The sequence below is a fragment of the Hemicordylus capensis genome, chromosome 3 (genome assembly GCF_027244095.1).
Source record: "Hemicordylus capensis ecotype Gifberg chromosome 3, rHemCap1.1.pri, whole genome shotgun sequence".
NCBI lineage: Eukaryota > Metazoa > Chordata > Lepidosauria > Squamata > Cordylidae > Hemicordylus > Hemicordylus capensis.
Window position 1 is genome coordinate 339655462 of NC_069659.1, and position 21075 is coordinate 339676536.

Sequence of the window (21075 nt, forward strand, 5' to 3'; positions counted from 1 at the left end):
TGGGGTGGGGTGGTAGTGACCAATGGTTGGAGGCTAGCACCCAAATTTCAGGGAGATTGATCAAAGGGCTGATTTTGGGGGAATTTCTGAAGTTTTAGTGTCTTTGGGGCAGATAGGGGCATAACGTGGGATCTGGGTCAAAAGAGTGGGTTGGGGTGGTAGTGCCTAATGGGTGGAGGTTACCACCCCAATTTCAGAGGGATTGGGCAAAGGGCTGATTTTTGGTGAATTTCTGAACTTTATGCGTCTTTAAGGTTTTCCCCCATGAAGGGCATATTGCTTCACATCGGGGGAAAGGGGTGTCCTAGTGCCAGGTGGGGTTGGTAGTAGTGCCGGGTAGGGGCAAGGAAGCTACCTGAATTTTTTCAAAGGAATTGGGCAGAGGGCTGATTTTTGGCGAATTGTTGAAGTTCACGCATCTTTAAGGTTTTTCCTCATGTTATAATGGAGCTTTCAGCAGCCCCATAAATGCACTTGGGGGGTGCTGGGGTGGCCCAGAGAGAGTGGTGGTGTAGTGCACATAGGGTGCCAACCACCCCAATGGGTTTCTAACCCATGGGGTACAGGGTTCTGTTGTTTCAGAGGTTTTCTGAGTGTGGATTCTATGATAGCAAATAAGAGTGGATTCATGGTGTCTCATTGAAAATCTCATTTGCTATCATAGAATCCACACTCAGAAAACATTCATTAGTTATGTAAGATTTAAGTTCAGTAAGCACTTGATCAGCACTGAGGGCCGCTTTCAATTCAGAAAACGTCATCACTCCATGAGTGGATGAAGCTAGTTGCGCAATTACTACTCCTTCATCCTCTTCTATTGGGATCTTCTCTTGGCCTGGAAGTGAAAGTTGAGATAAACAATCTGCAGTTTTATCCCGAAGACATGGAAGATATTCCACCTGGAAATCAAAATCTATAAATCTGGTGATCCATGTAGCTATTCTTGAGGTAGCTCGACTTGATCCCTGAGTAATAAATGAAGCAGATATTGGTTGCCAGAACCTAAGGGGTATACTCGTGGGTCAAATGGGCCGTAACTCAAAGTTTGGCTTTTAAAAAGCCAAACCTGCCAACCAGAAATCTTCTCTGAAGCAGTAAGCACTCTGGAAGCAAAGGCAACTGTAACCTCCCTGTCCCCTTTTTGCTGGGTCAAGACAGCACCCAAACTATATTCAGAAGCATCAGTGGTGACAATCGTGTGCCTGTTGATGTCAAAAGAAGCGAGAGCAGGGCTTTCAGCAATGGCTAACTTGATAGTCTGAAAACTAGCCTTGCAGGATGCATCCCAGTTAAATGCTACATTCTTATTTTAAAAAATAAGACATAATGGAGCAACTTTGGAGGCAAATTGTCTAACAAATTCAGAGTAATACTCACAGAGTCCTAAATATGATTGAAGTGCATCCTTGTTGTGTGGCTCTAGTGCTTCCCGAATAGCTTTCCCCAAGTCTGTTTTGGGATGTACACCACTCTGAGATATTGTGTGTCCCAAGTACATCACCGAGTGTGTGCAAAACTGACATTGCTCTGCAGAGAGAGTAAATCTGTGTTGCCGGAGTTTTCTTAAGACTTCTCTCAGTTTAGCATCACGCTCCTCAATGGATGCTCCTCAATACACTAAAATGGTAGAGTCTCCACACTGGGAGCATTGGTAGCTCCTCCTTTCTTCTGCTGCCACTTTCTGGGGCAGTGCCGTATGAGAAGATTGTGTTTGGAAGGATTTAGACTGAAAAGTCTGGATTTCAGGAGGTGGGTTTTGGGGTACCAAAGAGAGCAATTTGGCAGAGTGAAGAGCATTTTCCACCCTCCAAACCATCTCTTTAACTTTATCCAAGGTAAGTTTCCACTTCAATAGCAGTTTTTCACACAGTTTGGAGCAGTTTGTTTTCATAAAAATCTGACCCCTGATCATTCCATCAGTAAAGTTGACAAACTCACAGGTTACATTTAAGGCACACAATGCTGTGATATACTGATCAATAGATTGGGATTTAGAATATAACTTGTAATGTTCAGCAATCATATTCAAAGTGGGGTAGACAGGTCTACCAATGGCTCCTAGTCTGGTGGCTATAGGCCACCTCCAGCCTCAGAGACAAGATGCCTCTAAGCACCAGTTGCCAGGGAGCAACACTACAAGAGAGGGCATGCCCTCACCTCTTGTCTATTGGCTTCCCAGAGGCATCTGGTGGGCCACTGTGAAACAGATGCTGGACTAGATAGGCCTTGGGCCTATCTTCTTATATTCTAGGGTTGAAATGCTCATCTAAGGCATGAAGAGCAGCTTCATAAGAATTGGCATCTCGTTCCAAGTTGGCAGTAAAGTCAAGGGTCTGTATGGTGAGAAGGTAATTGCAGAAATAGGACTTCCATGGTTTCCAGCGATGAGCAGGTTCTTCTGGGGTGGACAAGAAAAAAAGTGGTGGTGGGATTTGAGCCGTGCTGCAGTGAGCATCCAGTGAACAACATTGTCCAGGATTGAGAAAGAAAAAGTACTTTCAGGGGCTGTGCAGGAAGCTGGAGAAACAACCAGCAGCAGCAACGGAGAAAAGCAGTTCAGGGATATAGGCCTAGAAATGCAATGAAATGAAGTTGCAGGAACATCCGTAAGCTTTGCAGGCTCACACACTTAGCTGGTTCAGAATGTTTTATAGCTGCTTCCCTCATAAATACAAATAAATCTTATGTAAATTTGACTAAAGGTTTATTCAGAAACAACTCCATTTCCTTTCTGGCTCCACCCCCCACATTCTCTACAGGATCCCCATTGGGACATATTTCTCAACACAACATAAAAGATGACTAGATAGAATACAACACTGAGGACAAAGGCCAACCAGTGAATTGGGCAGAGCACAAGGATGTCAGAAATTTTTATAGGGGTCAGGAAGTATCACCTGATCTGTAATGGCCTATTGTTCAACCAGGCTTCCTTTACTGGTTTGCTTAAAGTCACCTTATAGAGACTGATGGCAACACAAGTTGAATTGTGAAATTCGTTAAGCCATCAGTACAAGACCTGAATCAGACCTGAGATGAGACATTTTGGTGTTTGAAGAGTATTATCATCTCTCCCCACTGTCTTCTCTTCTCCAGGCTAAAAATTCTCAATTTCTTTTTTTTTAAATGTATTTTTAATTTTATCACAGTACATTTAAGCCTTATATAAATACGTTACAATCAAATAAACAGCAATTTCCAAGATAAATATTCATGTATATTCTATAAAAATATGAAAATGGTGAAAATAACCTTCATATAAAATGATTACCTATGAACTAATACTTAATAACACCATATTCCTATACCTAAATAGGCAAGTCTTCAAAACCATCCCAAGAAACATAAAATTACCACATCTAATTTTCTATGGATAATAAATGTAGTAAAATACCCATACAGTATTATTAAAATTTACACACTGACATGGTTTAAAATGCTGTAAAACATAAATAAATTATAATACTAATCTTATGTCCATGCTTCCAAAATTCTGTAAAAGGCCTCCATTGCATCTAAAATACAGGTTAATATTTCATCTTTTAGTTTGACTAATTCAATTAATTCCATCAGCTGTACTACCTGCCAGATTTGGTATGGTAGCACCATATTCTGTGCCTTCAACCTTTCCTCATTTGACTTTTTTTTCCCAGACCCCAGAAGATCTTTGTTGCCTTCCTCTGAATCTGTGTTCCTGTTTGTCTACCTTTTTTTCAAAGGGCAGTGCCCCAAACTGGAAACAGTACTCTAGGTCTGATTCATCTGGATCAACTGGCAACTTGGCATGTGGAATGGATTTTTTTTGTGTGTGTGGTCTTCCTGTCACATGTCACACATGCATGAGAGCTGTAGCATGCTGTTTTGGCTCATATCACCACCCAGTCCTGCAAGAGGGAGATGTGGAATCAGAGGAAATCTGCTTCGATAGGACACAGAATTATTGTCTGAACTCTTGAATCAGCAAACAAAACCCAAACAGAAATCATAATGTTTATTCACTGGACCAAAGAGCTTACACTTGGGGGAATGAAGGGGTTAATTCATGCAATCCAGCTGCAAGGCAACACTACAGGATAAAATCAATGGTGAGGTTATTTCATTTTTATGTCTGCCTTGCAAATGCCATATAGACAAAAACCAGTCCTCGAATGAGTTACTTAGTATTGCAATTCTAAACATACTTACTTGGAAATAAATCCCATTAAGGCCTTTACTTCCATGGCTGCAATTTTGTTAGGGTTAGAGACTGAAAGCCCATTTCATCCATGCCATTGATCATCTTTAGGAAAAAGTCTTTTAGTATATATTGTAGTGAATTTGAGTTTATAAATTCGAATGTTAGCTGGCCAAGTCTGTTCTTAGGTAGATCACTGGCACCTTTGGGTGCTAGAGGATTAATACTGAATGAGGTAATAATGGCCCTGAAGCACCTTGAGAGGGGAAGCTATCAAGAGACTTGTAAGATGCAGGTATCTTTCACTTGATGAGGCAGGCCAATACAAGTGGGAGGTAACTCGTCCTTCCTTTCTCCCATTCAGGTGTATACGTTGTCCAGTGAAAAGAAACAGCAGATTCCGGCTACATGGGGCAGACACGTAGAGCAGCTGGAATAAAGAACCTGGACAAAGAACTGAAGCACTTTGAGGTGAAAGGGAATTGATGTATGCTTTTGCTGACTTTGAGTCAGAAGTTGGAACTTTACTGCCAAGCCAGGCATATGTAAAAAATAAGTTACTGAACAGGTGTCTCTTCAACAATCTACCAGCTGGTTGTCTAGCTCAGCATCTTGACCAGTTCTTCCAAGCTGTTCTGGATATGCCCATAGACTTCGTTAAAGAGCTCCTCCTTCCATTTTGTTCCATTCAACTGAACTTCATCAACATCAAGATCTTCCATTAGCTTCTCATGTTTGACATACATGGGCCAGACATGACCATCAAACAATCCAGGTGGATCTGGCACAGTGTAATTCCTTGCTGACTTGTAAGAGTTCTCTGCTATTCTGATCCCCCTAATGCTCAGTTTGTATGGTCTGGGTTTTTATTATTAATTTTTACATGTATATCCCACTCTTCCTTCAAGGAGCCCAGAGCAGTGTACATGGTTATATTAATCCTCACAACAACCCTGTGAGGTAGGTTAGGCTGAGAGATACGTGACTGGCCCAATCACCCAGTGAGTTTCAAGGCTGAATGGGAATTTGAACTCAGGTCTCCCCAGTCCTAGTCCAACACTCTAACCACACACCACACTGGCGCACAATCAAAGTGTCACCAAAAGTCAGTTGGAAGAGGGAGAAGGCACCTGTACTCCTGATCATCATCTGCAGCATGAAAATCCTGGTTGGAGGACCTGGAAGTGATTGTGTGTGAGGAGTCAATCAATGTTGGTCGGTGCAGGCAGCCAACATTTGTGATGCTATGTTTGTTCTAGGGTGGAGGATGTCAGCTGCCCATACTGACCAACCATGATTGCACCTCTCAGAGGATCACTTCTTGGTCCTCTGATTATTTTCTTGCTGCAGATGATGAAGTTTCAAGACTGTGCATGCCTCTTTCTCCCTCCTCCACCTAACTTCTGTTGGCACTTGGATCATGAGACTGAGTCCTATATGTGTAATCAAACATTTAAAATATTTGATAAGCCCGCAGTGATCTCTCCTCCTCACCATAATGATCTCACCATAAGCCCGCTGTGATCTCTCCTCCACAGAAAGCCAGATTACAGCTACATGCTCTGGAACCTCCTTCCTTGGAAGCCCTTATTTGGGGCGTCCATGGTTAAAATGTGCATTGTGGTGGGGAGTGGCAGGGTATGGGAGATGCAGGAAAGCTGTTCCATAATCAATAACTGGAACCTGACCAAAAAGGCCTACATTTTAACAGAAGACAGACATATACGAAACCAGTCACATAACAGGGTCTTTCCATTGCAGCTAGAATGAGATGGAAAGGGATTAAATGCTGCACTCTCTGTGATTATGTTTACAAAGTCCACATGGCCTAAGCTTGTGGAACTGGAGCATTTTAATTCTATAGATGTCCTGTAATTCTTTCTGCTACTGCCTGTGGTTCATTTTGTAATTTCCACTGAGGTTAGCAAAGGCATGTCCCCTTACGAGCACAAGAAACCATCCTCTGCTGTGATTTCTTCAGCTGCTTTTGTGGCATTTTTGGTTCCAGGTTTTGTCCCCTCTCCTGTGCTCTCTTTTCTACATGGTCATTTAAATCATGGGGTTATTTGACTACATTTTCCTCCAGAAATGTTAATAATAATTAGGGATGTGCACGAATATCTTCGGCGCTGCCGGGATAGTACTTTAAGGGCGGGGGAGGGTATAATCACCCCTCCCGCCGCATTTCCCCCGCCAGCGCTCTGTTATTTTTAAGCCCCTCAGGGCAGCAGCGTTCCTCCCTGCCACCCCATTTCCCCCATTGGCCAGAAGTGGCCGGAAGTAGCGAGAGCGCATGTGCCTGATGCGTGTGCCCATCTGCCATGCATGTGCGCGTGCATGGCAGGAGCGGTGAGTACACCCTCCCCTGCCCTTAAAGTACTACCCCCGCTGGTGCCGAAATGCTGAACCCACCCCTCCAGCGCCAAAATGTTTGGAAGACCTTTATAATGGCCTCCAAAACGTTTCGGGCACGTGCCTAATAATAATAGTACTTTAAAATTACTTTAAAGTAATTAAATTACTTTTTAAAATAAAGTAATTGTTAATTACTTTGAAAATACTTTAGAATTGTTAATAATAATAATAATAATAATAATTAATAATAATCAGTAGCAATATAGCAATGGCGTTTGGACTAGACAAGTGTGCTGCATTAATAATGAACAGAGGAAAAATAAGAAAAACAGAAGGGATAGAACTGCCCAATGGAAGCAAGATCAAGAACCTGGAAGAGAAAGAACGTTACAAATACTTGGGCATTCTCCAGGCTGATAACATTGCACACGCTGAAGTTAAAAGAAAAATTGGAAGTGAATACATCAGGAGAGTTAGAAAAATCCTCAAGTCCAAACTCAATGGTGGGAACACCATACAAGCCATAAACACCTGGGCTATACCTGTTATCAGATACACTGCAGGAATAATAGACTGGACCCAGGCAGAGCTAGAGACGCTAGATCGTAAGACCAGGAAAATCATGATCATCAATCATGCTCTGCACCCCCGCAGTGATGTAGATAGGCTTTACCTCCCTCGCAGCTCAGGTGGAAGAGGAATGCTGCAAGTCCATCAAACAGTAGAGGAGGAGAAAAGAGGCCTTGAAGAATATATCAAGGACAGTGAAGAAGATGCACTTAAAATGGTCAAGAATGAGAAACTATTCAACACCAATGAAAGAAAGCAGGCCTACGAGAAAGAACAAGTCGAGAACCGAGCAGAAAGATGGAGAAATAAGCCCCTGCATGGTCAATATTTACACAATATAAGTGGAAAATCAGACATCACCAAGACCTGGCAATGGCTTAAGAATGGCAACTTGAAGAAAGAAACAGAGGGTTTAATACTGGCTGCACAAGAACAGGCACTAAGAACAAATGCAATAAGAGCAAAAGTCGAAAAATCAACAACAAACAGCAAGTGCCACCTTTGTAAAGAAGCAGATGAGACAGTGGACCACCTGATCAGCTGTTGTAAGAAGATCGCACAGACTGACTACAAACAAAGGCATGACAAAGTAGCAGGGATGATACACTGGAACATCTGCAAAAAATACAAGCTACCTGTAGCCAAGAATTGGTGGGACCATAAAATTGAAAACGTCAAAGAAAATGAAGATGTAAAAATATTATGGGACTTCTGACTACAAACAGACAAACATCTGCCACACAATACACCAGATATAACTGTAGTCGAGAAGAAAGAAAAACAAGTCAAAATAATCAACATAGCAATACCAGGGGATAGCAGAACAGAAGAAAAAGAAATAGAAAAAATCACCAAATACAAAGATCTACAAATTGAAATTGAAAGGCTGTGGCAGAAAAAGACCAAAATAATCCCCGTGGTAATTGGCGCCCTGGGTGCAGTCCTAAAAGACCTTGACGAGCACCTCAACACCATAGGGGCCACAGAAATCACCATCAGCCAATTACAAAAAGGAGCTTTACTGGGAACAGCCTATATTTTGCGACGATATCTATAATAACCAACAGTATTGATGATAAAATTCAGCCATCCCAGGTCCTTGGGAAGGACTCGATGTCTGGATAAAACAAACCAGTCCATAGCACCTGTCTGACTGTGTAAATAAATAATAATAGTAATAATAATAATTTAAAAGGACTGGGCACTTGCTTCCAGCGAAACTACCAACTTTGATATTTAGGTTTAATACTTGAATTAATGGGAAGGGAACAAGGAGGAGTTTAAACCCATTCTTCTCAAAAGGCTTGCAGGTTCTCAACCCCATCCCCAAAGCAACATAAAGTAACTTTTCATTCAAATCTGAGATTCTTTATGGCCAAGATGATGATTTTGCCAAGGTGTGGATGAACAGTTAATTTTATTTTATTTTCTGACCAACTGCTGCTTTTTGTTCAAATGCAATTGCTCATCTAAATGGCAGGAACACAATCCACCAAGACATTTTCCTGTCAGGTTTGGATTATGACATGCGGAGTCTCTAACTTATGTCAAGACTAAAAGGCCCCATGGTGTTACCAAAAAATATATTAGTCTAACAAAAAAGACAATGAAAACAGAAATAACAAAGTTCTAGTTTTACTTGGCAGACATGTAATGAAAAACTAATAATCCAAGAGTTATTTCGCAATAAGCCTATTTGCATTAGAAATACATTTAAATGAAAATAAGTTATGTAAAACTTGAAATTTAGTCTCTCTTTTTAAATTCAGAGGCCCCTCATAATGCGAAGCCTTAAACTATGGCTTACTTAGGTTGTGCCTAAATCAGGCACTGTTTTCTTTACAAGCAGCACTGAAATGAATGGGTATTATGTGTTAATGGAACTGCCCTGGAATGATTGGTAAACACCTCAAAAATTGTGTTCCGGCTATGTGTGGGGAAATTAACTCTGGGTAGGGCAGTTCCAGAATTTTCACTCGGGGCACAAATGACCAGGCTCAAACTATCATATTTCGGGCACATTATGCAAAGATTCAACTCCCTTGAAAAGTCTATAATACTGGGGAAAGTTGAAGGAAAGAGGAGAAGAGGATGACCAGAAGCAAGGTGGATGGACTTGATTACGACAGCAATGAATACACCACTGAGAGACCTTAAAGGCCAAGTTGAAGACAGATCATCCTGGAGAGAATCTGTGTGGTTGCTAAGAGTTGACACGGACTTGATGGCACTTAATCAATCAATCAATCAATCAATCAGGACAGTTCCACATCCGATTAAATTTACCCAAAGTTGTGGACCCAGGAAATAACTGGACTGAAGCAAGGTTGAAGTTTCAAGAATCAAAAGAAGGGTTTATTGAAGGGAGGGGTACAGTGGAAAGAAATGTGTGTTTAAAGCAATCCTATTAAAGGTATATTCAGCAGCAAAAAGGTGCTTTCGCTTAAGGTCCTAATTGTATGAATTCCTAGGTGGGCTAGAGAAAGATGTGGCTGGATTTAAGAAAAAGAAGCAGGGATAGAGATGGGCCCATCAAGGGGCAAACGTTCATTAGCATGTTCTACTGAGCTTCTACTGGGTTAGGGGTTCTACTAGGTTATGTTCTACTGAGCTAGCAACATATGCCAGAACATGGTGGTGCACGCTAGCTTTTATTCATTTTAAGGAGCTTGCATAGAAAAATGTTCTGGTAGATTATGTCTAGTATTATTAAATGACATCCAGTTCAATCCAGGAATATGCCATACGCAAACAGATCTCCCTCTTGCTGGAAGGGATCACCCATTAACTTCAGTGGAGGTGAATAATCCATAGCAATGCATGTTTCAGTGAAGTGTGAAAGGGATCATGGATGGAGTGTGACAGATGGAGCAGCTTTCAATGAATCATTTTGTGGGAAAATGTCTTGGTGAAAATTTAAAACAAACAAAGATCAGTGGATTGTGTGGAAACTTCAGTAGCCCTATGGAAATTCACAGGAACATAGGAAGCTGCCTTATACTTAGTCAGACCATTGGGTCCATTTAGCTCAATATTGTCTACACTAACTGGCAGCTGCTCCCCAAAGTTACAGGCAAGAGTCTCTCCCAGCCCTACCTGGAGATGCCAGGGAGTGAACCTAGGACCTTCTGCATACAAGCAGATGCTTTACCATCACCTGAGGGGACTGTCTTACAGCAGACAGTGGTCACATAAAGTTACCCATCCAAATGCAAACCAAGGCAGACCCTGATTAGCCAAGGGGCAATTCATGCTCGCTATGTCAAGTCTAGGTCATGTTTGTGTTCATTGGCTGACATGCTTCACAATCTTCCATGTTTTAATGGAATGTACGTGCACTGCCTGGATCAATTGACAGGTGGGCGGGATTTTCAGGCCCACTTTGAGACACTGTACTCAAGTACAGCATCTCTGGTTGTAATGTCTGAAGAGGGCTCATGTCAGCCAATGAAATTCCCCAGATGTTTCAGCCAAGCAGAAGCCTCCGGATTCACTTTGAAATGTCACTTCAGGTAAAATCTCAGTCTGATGACCACGCCAGCCATACAACATAGTCCTCAATGTATGTCTGAAAAGCGCCCTGTAAAAGAAAAACAAAAGGACATGGGGCAAGGGGGGAATAAAAACACAAGTGCCTTGTATTGAAAGCTACGTTTATTACAATTTCACACATTGCAGGTAGACACATGGGAGATGCAGTTTCAGAAGACAATAAAGGCCAATTAACAAAAAGCTTTGTGAATAAGACCGTGTTCAAATAGAACCTCTGCTTGGGATTTGCAGGGCAAATCAGTGAGTGGGAACAGGGAAGAATCTACTCACTGCTGTCGCATAAGAATTGGCTTGTTCACAGATCTACAAAATCCACGTGACCCTCGCCCCCACCACCCATAGGCCAAACCCAGGCCACGGTCTCCTCAGCTTCCTTCCCTAGGGCAAAAACAAGGACACATGCTTGGTAAAGATTTTTTGTTATTTTATTTCAATTTTATTTATTTATGTATTTAAAATATTTATACCCCACTCCTCCAGTACTGTATGGGGTGGCTCAAAACAATAAAACAGATACAATGTAAAATAAAACTAATAAAATCAACCAAATTAAGCAATAAAGGTCCAGGCTAAAACCACAATCAGAATTAAGTTTCAAAATTAAAATTTATTTTAAAAACTAAGCAAATTTAAACTAAAAATTAAAGAACCTACCAGATATACCAAAGATAGAACATTAAAGAGCCTCTTTAAAAAGTTGTGTTTTTAGTTGTTTTTTAACAACACTGAGGGAGGGAGCATGGCAAAGCTCTTCACAGAAGATGTTCTAAGGCTGAGGGCCCGCAACCAAAAAGGTCCTGTCTCTAGACTCTGCCAACCAGATCTTTGTTAGTGGCGGGGCCATGAGCAGGGCCTTAGATGCTGAGCAGAGGGCCCTGGCAGGTTCATATGAGCAAATTCTGTCCAACAGGTACCCCTGCTCCAAGCCATGTAGAGCTTTAAAGGTCAAGACCAGCACATTAAATCTAGCCTGGAAGCAGACTGGTAACCAATGAAGCTTCCACCGTATGGGTTCATGAAGCAACTTGCACCCACAAGCATCCTTGCAGCAGCATTCTGGAGCAGCTGAAGTTTCCAAACTGTCTTCAAGGGCAGCCCCATGTAGAGCTCACTGGAGTAGTCCAATCTGGATGTTTCCAAAGCATGAGTGACTGAGGTCAGGTCCGACTTCTCCAAGTAGGGTTGCAGCTGGTGTACCAGCCATAGCTGGTAAAAGGCATTTCAAGGGGCCTTGGAAAGGGGTGAACATATTTGTAGGTGGTGTTCTCTTTGCTGAGCATCTTCTCAGTGCAGCATAGCTGCCTCATCATGAAGACATTCTCCTACTGCCCTATACCAATTTAAAACTAGTTTACAGGTAAAAGCAAAACAGCGGCTTTGTTTGCCTGCATTGATATCATTGTGCAGTAAAATCCAATTGGTTGCATAGTGCTGTGACATCATTGCATTCACTACCTGACCCCTGATTGGTTTGACTGGGATCACTCAGGGAAGAAGCAAGCTGGGGTTGAGGCTAGAGTGGTACCAGATAAGCAGCGGAAGGAAAACTAAGCCATTAATTTGCAACATTAATTGTTGCAAATAGCAAGGGGGAAAGTACCATTACATGTGTGATGGGGGACATTTTAGACCTGCTTATGTGCCCAACATTTTTGTGCATAGAGAGTTTCATCAGAGTGCTAATTAATGTCACTTATTTATTTATTTATTTATTTAGCATATTTTTGTACCACCCAAAACTTACATCTCTGGGCAGTTTACAACAAGATAAAACATTAAAACATTAGTTAAAATAAAAAAACAAGAAATTTAACCCACAACAATTTGAAAATTTTAAAACAATATTCTAAAACAACATCAAAAACAATCAAAACAGTATCAGTTAAAAGCCTGGGTGAACAGATGTGTCTTTAAAGACTTTTAAAAAATTGTCAGAGATGGGGAGGCTCTTACTTCACTAGGGAGCGCATTCCAAAGCCTCAGGGCAGCAACGGAGAAGGCCCGTCCCTGAGTAGCCACCAGATGAGCTGGTGGCAAATGCAGACGGACCTCTCCTGATGATCTCAATGGGTGGTGGGGTTCATAACGAATATAATAATCTCACTTCTGGTGCATACAATAAGCCTGGCTAGAATAGCCATGGTTTGTAGTCTGCAAAAGCTGATTGCAGAAATAAATGTGTGAGGTTTGAAGAAACCATGTGCAAGACCTTGGTTGTTCTGCCTATTATTTTAAGAGAAATCTTTCTTCCACAGCCACATCTCCTGTCTCTTCATACTCTGCCTTTTTATGGTTAGACTCAGTGCTTATTTTATGCTTCAATGCATTATCAAAAGAGGTAATACCGTATTTTATGGACTATAAGACTCACTTTTTTCCTCCAAAAATATCCCCCAAAATTCAGGAGCGTCTTATATGTTTTAACAGTTTAATATGTTAAAACTCTGAAAAACTGGATTAAAATTAAGGTGCGTCTTATAGTCCGTAGCGTCTTATAGTCCGTAAAATACGGTAATAAATATTCTATAACAATGGGAGCATATGAGGTACATCACATTTATTTTTTCTCCTCAGTGCAGCAATAGACTTCTGGCAAACAAGGGGATGGATGAGGCAAAGAATTGCAACACCACATTTCAAAGATTCTGAAGAGGGAGCCTGAGGCTCTACCCACAAACTTTGTCTCTACTCCTTTTCTTCATGGCTTTATTTGTAATGTAAATAGCACACCTGAACCAGCCTTATTTATTTATTTATTTATTACGGTATATCTGCACAGCATTCTTTCTCCAAGGAGCTCAAGGAAGCATACTTGGTCTTCTCCCATTTTCTCCTCACAACAATCCGGTGAGATAGGTTAGGTGGAGAAAGGGCAACTGGTCATTCAGTCATAGGGAATGGCATGGCTGTGTGGGGATTTGAACCTGAGTCCTGAGCACTGTTCTCTCTAATTTTTTCCATCTGTGTGCGGAATGAATTTGGTTCTGAGTGGCAGTATCAAGACAGTGGGGCTATTCTGATGATCACAAAAATCAGGCTAGGAAAGCCTAGCCCAATTTTTGTTGGTCGTCAGAACTACCGGGCTCGCAGCCGAGCCCGGTGGTTCTGGAGCGGCTAACCCGCTCCTGTAGCCCGCCCCTTAGTGCGGGTTTGCGGAGCAAGCGCTCCGCAAACCCGGGCCATCTGCTCATGAGTAGCCGTGGCGCGGCTCCGCACTGCAGCTACTTGTGAGTAGACCCCGGCCGGGAGGCTTAAAAGCAGCCTCCTGGCTCGGGGGTCTCCCCAGTATGCCCTGCGCACTTGCACAGGGCATACTGGAGCTTCCGGGGGCCACACGGCCCTCGAGCTTCCCAGCCCCCGCCAGCTCTGTCTCAGATCCGGCATTCATGTGGACGGCCAATCCAGCTGCCCAGGGCTCCCTTCCCGCTCACTTCCCCAAACCGGGTCTCACGGATCATGAGACCTGGTCCACTATGTACACACGTGCGTTTAGAATGGAGCCTTCCTGATTCAGCCTGTGTGAGACCTAAAATTAACTGATTGATTGATTGATTAAGTGCTGTCAAGTCGGTGTTGACTCTTAGCGACCACATAGATCGCTAAGGATCCAGGATGATCTGTCTTCAACTTGGCCTTTAAAGAGTGGTGCATTCATTGCTGTTGTAATCGAGTCCATCCACCATGCTGCTGCTTGTCCTCTTCTCTTTCCTTCAACTTTTCCCAGTATTATGGACTTCTCAAGGGAGCTGGATCTTCGCATAATGTGCCCGAAGTATGACAATTTGAGCCTGGTCATTTGTGCCTCAAGTGAAAATTCTGGATTGATTTGTTCTATGCTCCATTTGTTGGTTTTCCTGGCTATCCATGGTATCCTCAAAAGTCTTCTCCAGCACCAAAGTTCAAAAGTGTCAATGCTTTTTCTATCTTGTTTCTTCAAAGTCCAGCTTTCGCATCCATAGAGTGTCATAGGAAAAATCATGGTCCGAACGATTCTAATCTTTGTAGGTGTAGACACATCACAGCATCTAAATATCCTTTCCAAGGACTTCACTGCAACCCTACCAAGTGCTAATCTGCAGCATATTTCTTGACTGCTGGATCCTTTACTGTTGATGGTAGATCCTAAAAGGCAGAAGCTATCCACTACTTCAGTGTCTTCATTATCCATTCTGAGGCTGGTTGCTGTACCGTTGTCATTAGTTTAGTCTTCTTTACATTTAATTGTAGTACCATTTTTTCACTGTAATCTTTGACTTTCATTAATAGAGCTTGCAGATCACCCGCATTCTCAGCTATCAGAGTGATGTCATCAGCGTAGCGCAGGTTATTGATGTTTCTTCTTCCAACTTTAAAACCACGCTCATATTCTTCCAATCCAGTTTCTCTCAGTATATGTTCAGCATATCAACTGAATAAAGAAGAAGAAAGTATCCAGCCTTGTCTTACTCCTTTGCTGATTGGGAACCAGTCTGTTTCAACATGTTCCGTCTGTACCGTGGCTTCCTGTCCTGTGTATAGGTTTCTCATGAGAACAATGAGGTATTCTGGGATGCCCATTTTCCTAAAGATATTCCATAACTTGACATAGTCGATACAATCAAAGGCTTTTCTGTAGTCAATAAAGTACATATTGACTTCTTTCTGGTATTCGTTGGCTTTCTCAATTATCCAGCATGCATCAGCAATGTTGTCTCTTGTTCCTTTGCCTTTTCTGAAACCAGCTTGAACATCTGGCATTTTCCTTTCCACGTAGGGCTCTAATCTATGTTGGATGATCCTGAGCATTATTTTGCTAGAATGTGAAATTAAGGATATTGTGCGATGTTTTGCCCAATCTATTCAGTCTCCTTTCTTTGGTATGGGTATGTAGACTGACCTCTTCCAATCTGTTGGCCACTGTGTCATTCTCCAAATTTGCTGGCATAGTTTGGTTAGAGCCTTGATTGATTCTTCTTCTGTTGCCTGACATATTTTTATAGCTATTCCATCAATTCCTGTAGCCTTCCAACTTGGTAATGACTGGAATGCTGATCTAACTTCATCTTCCCATACTAGAGGTTCTTGCAAGTAGGGAATATTTTCTAGAGTATCTTGGATGTTGACATCCCTGCTGTATAGATTTTCAGTATATTCCTTCCATCTCTGTTTGATCTTCTCTGAATCAGTTACTATCTGCCCTTTGGCATCCCATAACATACAAATTCGATGTTGGAACCTCCCTCTGAGTTCAGAGATCTTTTGGAAAACTTGCCTTGTTTTTCCGTGTCTATTTCCATCCTCAAGGTCTTTACAGATGTCATTGTAGTACTGCTCCTTGTCTCTTCTAACAGCTTTCTGAAATTCCCCATTAAGTTCCTTCTTGAGGCCTTTATCTTTCTTGACTTTGGCTTCTCTCCTCTTTTTGGCAATTTCCACTGTCTGTTCTGACATCCATTTTGCTTTCTTCTGTTTCTTGATCTTCGGCAGTCTCTTTTCACATTAATCTTTAACAACTTCTTTGATTTCATTCCACAGTTCCTCTGGTTCCCTATCAATGAGGTTCAGAACAAAGCGGTTCCTGATGTTCTCCTTGAAAATGGTGGGTACATTCTAAAGATCATATCGTGGGAGCTAGATAGCTTCGTTTTTCCACTTTATCTTGACTTGGAACTTGCACATGAGCAGTTCGTGATCTGTTCCACAATCGGCCCCCGGCCATGTCTTTGCTGTTATAACTGAGCAATTCCACCTCCTTGTACCAATAATGTAATCAATTTGATTTCTATGTACTCCATCTGGTGACGTCCATGTGTATAGGTACCGTTTTGGTTGTTTGAAGCATGTGTTAGCAATGAAGAGATCATTGGCTTGGCAGAAACTAATCAGTTGTTCTCCTGCTTCATTTCTCTTTCCTAGGCCATACAGGCTGACTGTGTTTTCTACTTTACCTTTTCCAACTTTGGCATTCCAGTCTCCAACCACCAGCATCACATCTTGCATGTTCTGTCAATTTCAGACTGAACTTGAGCTCCTCTTCTGCATCAGTTGTTGGGGGCATAGACTTGAAGAACTGTCATGTTAAAGGGTTGTCCATGAAATCTAATTGATATTAGTTGGTCACTGACCACTGCCATTGCTATATCTTTCCTGACTGTGAAAGCAACATCGTTCCTTCTTTGGTTTTTGTGTCCTGAGTAGTAAATGGTATGGTTTTCTGACTGAAAGTGTTCCATTCTAGTCCACTTTAATTCACTGATGCTCAAGATTTCAATCTGTAGTCGATTCATTTCATCTTAAATTAAAATTAAATTTCATCAACATTAACTGAGTGGACATCAAAAAACTTGTGAGCGTGTGCACGCCTTAGAGGGAACACTAGTCCTGAGCCTCACTGGTCTAAGTGCAAGACTTATATATGGTAGCTAGCTGGCTACCTCCTCTCTGGAATTATTTTGTCTTACTGACTCACCAAGGCCCAAGATAGATAATGAGGTAGTAGAATGAAGCTGATGGAGTGGATTGGGATGTACCACCTCAGGCTGCAGGTGAGCAGATACTGTTTCTGAATGTAAAAATTCCCTGCAAATAAAAACCTAGCATAGTGGGAATAAAGTACACCTGCTCCCTGTGTACTAGATTTCTGCTGGCAAGGAGTTTTGTTCCAACAGTTGCCATGAAAACAGATCATGGCATAAAAAATTATTTGGGGGGCCCACCGCTGCCTGGGCACCTACTGCAGAGCGGAGCCCTAATTGGTGCCATCAGTGGAGCAGCAAGGGAAGTGCACTGAGATTGAGGAGGGGCTGGATGTGCAGCATCCATAACACACCACACCTTAGGCCTGCCTCTGGAACAGCTGATAAGCAGGCAACCAGCACACAGGCGCAGTAGGAGCTGCTGGTGTGTCAGCTGTTTGGCAGCAAGCAGGAGAGGGGAGAGAAAGTAGCCTGGAGGGCAGACTTCAAGCTTGGCTGAGCAAGCATGTGAGTCAGGGATGGCAGGGTAGCAGTGGTGAGCAGGTGGGGCTGGCACCTGGAGCGGCTGTTGAATGGCGAATAGGTGTTTGTGTTCATCTGTTGAACACCAGCCCCTCTGCCCTTGCTATGCTCCTGTGTAAAGGATGTTGGAGGTGGAGTTCCAGTGCATCGACCTTTTGCACCGACTATCCTAATGACTATTAGGGGCATTGGGAGTAGAGGTAGCTAGTGAGGGTCTCCTTACCTGTCTGATTGCCTCTTCTTTATGACCCCTGCTTTGACTCCTCAGGTACTTCCTGTAGTGAGTCAGTCCTCTTCCTTTCCTCCTAGAAAGAAGTTGGGGACATCTGTTTCTCCCTCACCTATTCATTATGTATCTGACAGATAGGTCTCTCCTGTCTCAAATGTACTTCACCAATAAATCAATTTAGTTTAGACTCTACGGTGATCTCCATGCATGTCCCTGAAATAGCTGCAACAACTAAACTCTGCACTCTGTAACTGGTGTGGTAGCTTCCTTGGCACTTTGCTAAATAACTGCACAAACCCCCAAAGAGGAGTCCATCTAATCCTCTCCGACCTCTACTATTCCATTCCCACCTCTTTTGCTGCATGTGTAGAACACAACTAAGCATTTTCTGGAAGACTGTTACAATTTATTTTGGATTGGGTAGCCAAACCTAAGTTGGGAAAGGGCAAATTGGGGGTTAAATAATGTAGGAATTTGAGATTGCTCCCCCAGAGACATAGGAGGGAGTGGGAATATTTTATTGGGGGGGGGAATCTGACCCACTTGCAACGTTTATCATAATTTGTCAGCACTTAACATTTATGGATTTGATGTTTTTCTCTCTTCCCATATTGTATTCCTGCAACAAATTTGGGTGAGTGATTGGTACTACTGCAACCATAATATATGTGAAGAATGGATCAATTTGGAGATCAGTCCCAGGCTAGAGACATACAGTATAATGTAATGTGATGAATGCATCAGTTGTCTTGAAATCCTGCCAATTAATTCTGCACACCCATTGCTGTCCACAATTGTATATATGAGTGTAGATCCAACAATTAGACCTTCTGAAAACTTTTAAATTTAGCACGTATCAATAGCAATTAATTAAGTCAGCAACAAGAGTGGTCAGCCACCCAAGGCTGTATGGATTATGTATGCCTTAATAATGCTACGAATTGCTGCATTTTTATTGCTTAGCCAGAACTCCCTTAATGTCAGTACGTAAAATTTGATCTTGAATCCAATGAGCCCCATTATAATATAGTCCACTTGTATGAAAAGGGTTTCCTCAAGGCAGATTAATGGCTTAGTTCTACTTGAAAGCGTTTTGTCATTCACTCTGTCCTGACTCTGCAGTTCGTTCTCCATTCCAGTATTTTGAACATACAAGCTACAGAGTTCAGCAGCCAGTAAAAAAGAGAATCAAAGCTCAGTTTAATTTCTCTGCCTCAAGTGGTGGCTGGGAAGGGATTATTTACACCAAGACAGCTAGTAGAGAAGTGATGACTAAAAGAGCCAAAAGGAACCATGGAAGCTTCTTTTGGAAGCTTCTCTCCTCCCCTCATCCACAAAGGGAAAGGGAAGTATGCCATCATGCTGCGGATCAAAAGCACTGTTGACAGAGGCCTTTAGAGAGGACCTTCCAGCCTCTTGCTTGCTATTTATGTCAATGTCCTGACATTGTTCATGTAGAAGAGAAAGTGGGAAAGCTCACCCACTGCTAACTGAACAAAGAGGCACCTTTTAAAAGTGGCGATTCTCTTTATTTAGCAGGAAGAGAGCAAATGGCCCTACCCATCCCCAGCACAGCATCCTTCCAGTGGCCATTGTTGGTGTCCATCTTGTCCTATCCAGTTTTTGGTGGTGTGAACAGCCTCCATTTCTTTCTTTCCCTGCTAAGTGATCAAAGAGACACCTTTTAAAGTGGTGGTTCTGTTATATTTACTTTAGCAGGAGGAGAACAGCTGCCCTACCCAACCCCAGCACAGCTTCCCTTCAGTAGTTGCTGGTATCTTCTTAATGCAGTCTAGGAATGCTTCTGGATCTGAGCCTCTCCCTGGTGTCCCAGGTTGAGGCGGTGGCCGGAAGTGCCTTCTATCAGCTTTGGCTGATATGCCAGCTGTGTCCGTTTCTTGAGGTGAATGACCTCAAAACAGTGGTACATCTGCTGGTAACCTCCAGACTGGATTACTGTAATGCTCTCTATGTGGGGCTGCCCTTGTATGTAGTCCGGAAACTACAGCTGGTCCAGAATACGGCAGCCAGGCTGGTCTCTGGGTCATCTCGGAGAGACCATTTAACTCCTGTATTGAAGGAGCTACACTGGCTGCTGATATGTTTCCGGGCAAAATACAAAGTGCTGGTTATAACCTATAAAGCCCTAAACAGTTTGGGACCTGGATATTTAAGGAAATGCCTTCTTCTGCATGAACCCCACCACCCATTGAGATCTTCTGGAGAGGTCCGTCTGCAGCTGCCACCAGCTCGTCTGGTGGCCACTCAGGGATGGGCCTCCTCCGCTGCTGCCCCGAGGCGTTGGAATGCGCTCCCTAGTGAAATAAGAGCCTCTCCATCTCTGACAGCTTTTTTAAAGTCTTTAAAAACACATTTCTTCACTCAGGCTTTTAATTAATGTTGTTTTAATGGTTTTAATGCTGTTTAAAAATATTTTTTTTTTTAAAAAAAAATGTTGTAATGTGTGTGCCCCCCCCCCCCCCCGCTTTGTCTTAACAAATGTTTTACTTTGTTTTTATTCTTTGTAAAACGCCCAGAGACGTAAGTTTTGGGCGGTATAAAATGTTTTAATAAATAATTAAAAAATAAAAAAAATTTCTTTTTAGATTGTGAACCCTTTTGGGACACAGAACCAAAGCCCAGGGGCTTCAACCTTGGGTCCCCAGATGTTCCATAATCACAGCTCCTCTAGTGGCTACTTGGGGACGGGCCTTCTCCATTGCTTTCCTGAAGCTCTGGAATGTGCTTCCTCCTGAAAGAGGAGCCTCCCCACCTCTGACAACTTTTTTAAAGGCTGTTAAGACCCATTTGTTCATCGAGGCTTTCAGTTAGACATAGAATGCAACCCTGTTTTTGAATTTTAAATTGTTTTAATGTTTCCATTTTGTTTTAATTTGTTTTATGGTAAACTGCCCATAGACATGAGTTTTGGGCGCTATATAAGTATGTTAAATAAACAAAAGAAATAAATCACCCCAACCACCATGGTCTTTGTACACAGCAGACCCCACAGTAGTCAGGTGCATACCTCTGCAGCTGAACTGCACGAGCACAGTCGTTGCTATATGAGGGCATTATTGTTGTTGTTGTTGTTATTTATTTAATTTTTATACCGCCCTTCCGAAAAGGCTCAGGCCGGTTTACGATTAAAAACAGAAACCATTAAAACCAATAACAATTAAAACAGAGATATAAGTATTAACAGCAGTTAAAAACAT

General features: G+C 42.4%; 1 protein-coding gene across 1 annotated transcript in view; it reads left to right on the top strand.

The window, feature by feature from the left end:
- Nucleotides 1-4445: 4445 nt before the first annotated feature.
- Nucleotides 4446-21075, top strand: part of NAALADL2 (N-acetylated alpha-linked acidic dipeptidase like 2) — a 1287075-nt gene continuing 1270445 nt past the window's right edge. The window contains exon 1 of the mRNA XM_053310111.1: nucleotides 4446-4645. The gene's annotated coding sequence lies outside the window, so the exon portion shown is untranslated. The remainder of the gene's footprint in view (nucleotides 4646-21075) is intronic.